The sequence below is a fragment of the Salmo salar genome, chromosome 13 (assembly GCF_965601325.2).
Source record: "Salmo salar chromosome 13, fSalSal1, whole genome shotgun sequence".
NCBI lineage: Eukaryota > Metazoa > Chordata > Actinopteri > Salmoniformes > Salmonidae > Salmo > Salmo salar.
In genome coordinates this window covers 94,847,501-94,855,000 of record NC_138303.1, presented here as the reverse complement: position 1 = coordinate 94,855,000, position 7,500 = coordinate 94,847,501, and the positions used below count along the sequence as shown (strand labels likewise).

Genomic DNA, 7,500 nt, shown 5'->3' with positions numbered 1-7,500 from the left:
TGAGATGTTTTTGAAATTGTTTTTGTTTTCTCAGAGACCTAGAAACACACGGATCAGTTAAAGCAACAATCCTGCCTGCTATTCCCTTATTATACATTCAGAGAGCTGCAGAGAAACATACTGTAGTGTACAGTAGCAGCTTTGGTCTGTGTGCTGCAGACTCCATAGGGTAGAACTTGATCTGTTCTGAAGCCGTGTTTATCTGCTAATTCTGGGTCTGCCCTCCCCCTTGTCTGCCAGTAAACATGAAAAAGAGAGGGAGGGAGGGAGGGAGGGAGGGAGGGAGGGAGGGAGGGAGGGAGGGAGGGAGGGAGGGAGAGATAAAGATAGAGAACAAGAAAGGGGGAGAGAGCTGTAGACAGGAGCCAGGGTGTTCATGTCAAATTAAAAGTAAGGCGTGAGGCTTTTTTAATGAACTGTCTTCTTAATAATGTCTTTAGGGTGAGAAGCCCACACACTGACTCTGGTTCCACCATGCTTCCAGTGTGACATTAATAGAAACCAGACAGTCACCATGCACTAATACCATCACACAGACACTCCAGATGTTCTCTGACTATGACAGTGATACAAGACAGACTCAGTTTCTGCATGTCAGGTACCGCTGATGGTCACATTGTATTCCACTAATATGATAGGTTGTTCAGTAGCCAATAGGCTTTTAAATAATGCAGATATAGCTGCTCTACACCGTGAATATGACCAATATAGTCACCACAATTCATCGACATATGTAGATTGTCCCTATGTCTGACTGGTATGATCCAGAACAAGTGAATACCGCTAATATTATAACAACAGTACATTTACTGATTGCTAGTGCATATTTAACAAGATGGATATATATATATAGGACTTCGTCCCACTGAGATTGAGGTTGAACTGTTTTTATGCTCAGGAACAGCAGGAGGAATAATTCAAAGAGCAGCTTTGAAATGGAACTAAACTTTCTTCAGCCTTTTTATCTTGGCGTGCTGTGAAGCCCTCGTTAAAGCTCTCTCTCCTTCTTCTTCTCTTTCCCTCTCTCTCTTTCTCCAAGGTCTCTCTCTCTCCCCAAGACCAAGCCCATTGCAGAAGCAGTTGTTCCCCGTTAGACTGATGGCCAGTTTGCAGAGAATATAAACCCATAACCATATAGATTTAGGATCGTTCCCTGGATTGATTTTAGGGAAGCTAAGAGGGTGAATCCGCTTATGTCTGTGCTAATGACCACCTCCACCAGCGTTTAGGAGAACGGCCCATTATCTAAAAGCTCCCATTGTGGCAAATATGATTGGGAATGGAAGATGTTGTGCAATCTGAACTCACCTCGCCCATTGCTCTTCCTCTCTCTACACTGGTCTGGGATCAGCACTAATAGATACCCCTCAGATTCCATTCCAGTTTGATCTCATTTCTTGTTGTTTGAATTCATTTTAAACATTGCATAATGCAATCCATCTGACAGATTTTACGATCAAATGTTAAATATTCCAAGTCAGACGAAATAACAATGTTACTTGACCTCAATTGCTTTATGTATCGTTCAAACTGAACCACCTAAAGCCAAACTGAAAGGGCATCTTTAAATGTATTTCATGATGTTGCGTGACGTGTTACTTATTTATAACCTTTACTCTGGAAATAAAGGGTAGATCATTTAACTGATCTAAATATGGAAGGATAGATGAAAAAGGGTTCAGACCTTCTCTGTTATAACAGTAGATCTAACCGTGCTTCATGGTGTTCACTTTTAACCTAGTTTGACCTGCTGTGCCTCCTGTGTTTGTGCTCTCTCTCTCTCTCTCTCTCTCTCTCTCTCTCTCTCTCTCTCTCTCTCTCTCTCTCTCTCTCTCTCTCTCTCTCTCTCTCTCTCTCTCTGCTCTCTCTCTCTCTCTCTCTCCCTCTCTCTCTCTCTCTCTCTGTCTCTCTCTCTCTCTCTCTCTCTCTCTCTCTCTCTCTCTCTCTCTCTCTCTCTCTCTCTCTCTCTCTCTCTCTCTCTCTCTCTCTCTCTCTCTCTCTCTGCTCTCTCTCTCTCTCTCTGCTCTCTCTCTCTCTCTCTCTCTCTCTCTCTCTCTGCTCTCTCTCTCTCTCTCTCTCTCTCTCTCTCTCTCTCTCTCTCTCTCTCTCTCTCTCTCTCTCTCTCTCTCTTGCTCTCTCTCTCCTGTCTTAGTTGGTTCGGTTGTTGTTAACTCCGTTCTCTGACAGATGACATTTTGTTGACATATTGATCTGCTGAAAGGGCTGACTGCAGCACAAGGGCAAAATCACTACATATTTACCTCAGGGCTTGTAAGAAATGAAGTTGTTTATTTTGTGTGATATGTGATCTGAGTGAGATAATTATATGTAGTTAGTAGTCAACATTTACCACTAAAATAGATAGGCCTAGACCCCAATATTACCATATCTCTAATTATGGTAGTTTTGGGAATGGAGGATTCTTATGCATTAAATATGAAGATACCAATGGAAAAAAATCAATTGCCTGTTATTGGTGATACAGCTGTAGAACACAGCCATATTACTATTCAGGAAGCCTCTCTGAGTAAATGGCTGAAAAATAGACAATGATTTCCAGTAGGAGCACCACCCTCTCAGGTCCACAGCTCGGTGATGTCATGTTTAAAGACTAGCCTCAATAGACAGTGGGTCTATATCTTTGGTTTCCTTCAGGAAGCTAAAGCATGGTTTTACAGTGGCAACCAACTCGCTCAGCATGAATAGAACTACTGTAACCAGGATGGGTCCAGAGGGCCCATCATTTAGGCCTGTACTGACGACAACCTCCCCCTGCTCTCTGTCTCCTCTGTCTGATCACATGTACATACTCGCCCCATCTATCACACCATTGATTTTACTGTCCCTCTCCATCACACGTTCATTGTGTCTGTTTATGTATGTCCTAACCAGGTGATGGAGTGCTGCGTGTGACTGTGTGTGTTCCCGGAAACGTATGTGTCTGTGTTTCGTGTGTTTCGTGTGTTTGCGATGTATGTTAAGGCCTTTAGAGCACAGTAAGTGTTCATTTTTACCATGCCACCGTCCTCTTGTACGTCCCTCTACCCCTCCACCTCCATCCCTTCAACCCTCTCTTCCGCTCTCTCCTCCACCTCTAATGTGGGAGGATGTGATTCCCCAGCCCAGCTGTGACAGATGCAGTACGGTTAGTTCTATTGACCCTGCCATTCCCCCACTGTTTATCAGCCTCTGCCTCAGCTACCTCCTCCAACCATCCACCCCTCCTCTCCTCCTCTCCTCCTCTCCTCTTCTCCTCCTCTCCTCCTCTCCTCCTCTCCTCCTCTCCCCACATCCATTCACTAGTGCTGCTGAAGCACTAAACCAATGCAGCTGATGAATAACACCTCTCCCCCATAGGCCCTCCTCCTCTCCTCCAACCCCCCTGCTCCAGATCAAGAGAGATTGTTTGCCTGTGCCCTCATACCTCATGCCTTCTCTGTTGCCTTGTTTGAGTTTTCCTGTTGCCTTTCAATTTGATTTTCACCCCCCACCCCCCACCCTCCCCCAAAGGTTCCTTATATCAGAAGTCCTCTGAATTCAACAAAGACAAGATTGATTTGGGATATCCATGTGAGTTATTGTTTTTATTTATTTATTAATTCCTTTGTTGTTATTTTTTCCAAGACAGACATTATTGGCGGGATATATGCATGAGGTCTTTACAGCATCTGCATAACAATCATCTGACAACCAAACATTGCTCCACTTGTCATATTCACAATGATGTTTTCACAATTGGCCTCCACAAAAGGGATGTCATGATGAATTTGCATAAAGACCTTATATATACTCCTGTCAAATAAAGTGTCAACCTTATTTCCCATCACTGCCCTGTGACCTGCCATGCCTCACCCTCCCTCTTTCACTCCTCCTAGCCTCACCCTCCTTTACCTCTCTGTCTCTCTGCTCTCTCTCATATAACGTGGCTTGGCTGCCTGACTATCTGTTTTCACCCTGTCTGGCCCTCTTACCCTAGGCTGGTAGTGCTATTTTACCCTGTTGGTGCTCATTGTCTCTAGGCTGCCAGCCTGCCACTGTCTTACCGCAGTCACCAGAGATCACATCTCAGACTGAGACACAGAGTACTGCAGAAATATTACACCTCTATGTCTCTCTCTCTCTCTCTCTCTTTCTCTCTCTCTCTTTCTCTCTCTCGCTCGTTTCCTCTCTCTCTTTCTCTCTCTCTCTCTCTCTCTCTCTCTCTCTCTCTCTCTCTCTCTCCTGGCTCTCTCTCACCTGTCTCGCTCTTATATCTCTCTCTACCTTTCTCTTTCTCATTCTTTATAACTCTCCAGTCTTCACCTCTACGCAGAAAAATAAGTGTTCAATAATCCCTTTCATTTCCATTTCTTGTATTTTTCTCCCTTTCCGACAATTGCTCTTGTTCAAAGGGATGTATTAATCTAAGTGATACATTTAAATTACGCACACTTAGTAGGTTGCTGCCTTTATCATCAAAGCGTGGATAGGAGATTGTTCGACGAAGGGGCTGTATGTTAAATAACTGCAGGGGAGCTTGGCAGAGGGAGCGCAGTGAAATTACATTTTCTGACTTTCATAATTTGGCTCTGGCTGCTTTGAGTGGAGATTATTGGCCTAACGTATGGATCTAAGGAGAATCTGCTGTTTTTAACTTGATGTCTATGTTAAAGGCCTGCTAGACTTGGGGTGTACTGAGGGCCTCGTAGGGTGAGCTGATTAGGGTTGAAAATGCCTTCGTACTGCAATTATCACACAACATCTGGCAGTGGTCTGCAGTGCTATGCATACATTCATAAATCTTCAAGCAAAGCAACATTATCTGTTATTGTGGTGTGGTGTGAGTTAATCCTAGTGTTCTCATGGCTCAGTGCAGTTATGTCAAATACATAACCTTCCTAACCCTTGATTTATTTAAAAAGAAAATTGTACTTTTTTGTAATTTTTACCCCTTTTACTCCACAATTTCGTGATATCCAATTGGTAGTTACAGTCTTGTCTCATCACTGCAACTCAGGTATGGACTCGGGAAAGGCGACGGTCGAGAGCCATGCGTCCTCCGAAACATGACCCTACCAACCCGCACTGCTTCATTACACAATGCCCACTTAACCCGGAAGCCAGCCACACCAATGTGTCGGAGGAAACACTGTACACCTGGCGACCTTGTCAGCGTGCATGTGCCCGGCCCGTGCATGTGCCCGGCCCGCCACAAGGAGTCACTAGAGCCCGATGGGACAAGGACATCCCGGCCCACAAAACCCTCCCCTAACCCGGACGATGCTGGGCCAATTGTATACCGCCTCCCGGTCGCGGCCAGCTGTGACACAGCCTGGGATCGAACCCGCGTCTGTAATGTCGCCTCTAGCACTGCGATGCAGTGCCTTAAACCGCTGCTCTACTCGGGAGGCACCTAACTCTTGATTTCAATTGTGAATTGGCCACATGAAGCTTAAGTGTTCCCCTTGAAATAGCGTAAGTGGGGGGGGGGGGGGGGGGGCAGTGTCCCTGTGACAACAATTTTGGACCCCCTTGTGGCCCCCCTAAATGTGGAGTATGAAATAATTTTGACATAACACATTTTTGCTATCGTTCTTTTTTTACATCCGTTATTAGACAGTGGCAATGCGGAACACTAATGATTATGAATATGGTCTTTTGCCTGCTAATGCCTGCAATGCGGTGAAGAAAACGAGATGACAACAATAACATCTAATGTAACTGGCCCCTCTAACAGTACAACTGGCCCCAGCTTGGCCCCCCCAGTTGAAATGGTCTAGAACCGCTACTGCTCTGGGGCAGGGCTGCGTTCAGCAGATTAAGGTGTTGGCTCACCATCATTACACTGTGTGTGTGTGTGAGGGTCAGCGGGCAGCACTGCTTTGATCCTGACGCTGATTAGTGCCTTTAAACACAGAGCTTGTCTGAACAAACGGCCAACTGGCTGAGGATAATACTAAAACAGAGACTATACTCAACAGTAGACTGCATGATACAATGATACTGTAGACAACAGTGAAATTCTATATGCTATGACAGAAATGCATAGTGCACATAAATATCATAACAAGAGAACAAACCTACAGAACATTATTTCCATTTACTGTACTTTTCCGTTCTCCACACATCTCCTGTAGTCTAAGTACTCCCTCTTGCCCCCTCATCCTTCCTCCCCCATGTGAAGTTAGAAGACACAGATTGAGTACCATCTGCATCACTTAAAGACAACAGGACGCAAATGGTCCAACGTTCACACCAGTTAGTCATTTATGGCTGTGGGGCTGGATCTGTGGTTAATACTGCCATCTACTGGTACACCATTGATCAACACCATTTGGAATAAATTGTTCAATCATATGAAACCATCAATGGCCCTTTTCTCTGAGCCATTGTACAATGATGTTCTCTTTAGACTATAGGTAATGTATCAACACTATTAGTGTTGATTTCTCCCTGATGACACATGGCTTGAAATCCTTTGTTCTTGTTAGGTTTTCACTCAACCTGTCTTTACTCTCTCTTTCACTGCTCTGTCTGTCTGTCTGTATTTCTGTCTCTCTCTCTCTCTCTCTCTCTCCTCCACTGTCTTTCTCCCTCTCTGTCTCTCTCTCACACTCCCCCTCCCACACACTCTTTGCCAGTGGCGTTTAGACACCTGTAAAGAAGGCTCTATATTTCACTTGTCAGTTTCTTGACAGTGAAGGCCATTCTTGACAATCATCAACATAAGGCTTTGACACTGTTTCACTGTTTCCATCCATCTGTAACTGTCCCACTTTAATTATGGTCATTACAGCCTGGGTTCTACACGCAGCCACTAGAACGAACAGAACCAAACTAGGCCTTAAAATCACTCATTCTCCATCTAGAAAATGGACAGAAGAAGAAAAGATCTGGGAGGGAAAGATGAAAGGAGAAATGTGAAACGGAGGTTATTTGTAGATCTTATCAGAAAAAGGAAAGAACAAAGCCAGGGACTGGGGGATGGGGAGAGACAGAGATAAAGGAATGTTAGTATAGGTGGCCCATCAGGGACCTCTGTAATTTACAGCAGACGAATATATATATATCTTTACGAAGCGGACTTTTGATCCAGGCTAGTTCCAGGCTAGTTCCAGGCTAGACCCAGGCTAGATCCAAGCTAGTTCCAGGCTAGATCCAGGCAAGTTCCAGGCTAGATCCAGGCTAGATCCAGGCTAGTTCCAGGCTAGATCCAGGCTAGTTCCAGGCTAGATCCAGGCTAGTTCCAGGCTAGATCCAGGATAGATCCAGGCTAGTTCCAGGCTAGATCCAGGCTAGTTTCAGGCTAATTCCAGGCTAATTCCAGGCTAGTTCTAGGCTAGATACAGGCTAGTTCCAGGTTAGTTCCAGGCTAGATCCAGGCTAGTTCCAGGCTAGTTAATCTCATTGTTAGAACCTTCAAGCTTCACAGATGTGCCATTAGCCTGTACCATTCCTGTACTGTAGTAACCTTGTTATTCAGAGCTACTGGTAATGCATACCCAGGTACGGGGAATGCTA

The 7,500-nt window shown here is 44.9% G+C and overlaps 1 protein-coding gene across 1 annotated transcript in view; it reads left to right on the top strand.

Moving 5' to 3' along the window:
* The window catches only part of LOC106568183 (netrin receptor UNC5C), a 241,333-nt gene that overhangs the window by 202,035 nt on the left and 31,798 nt on the right, over window positions 1–7,500 (top strand).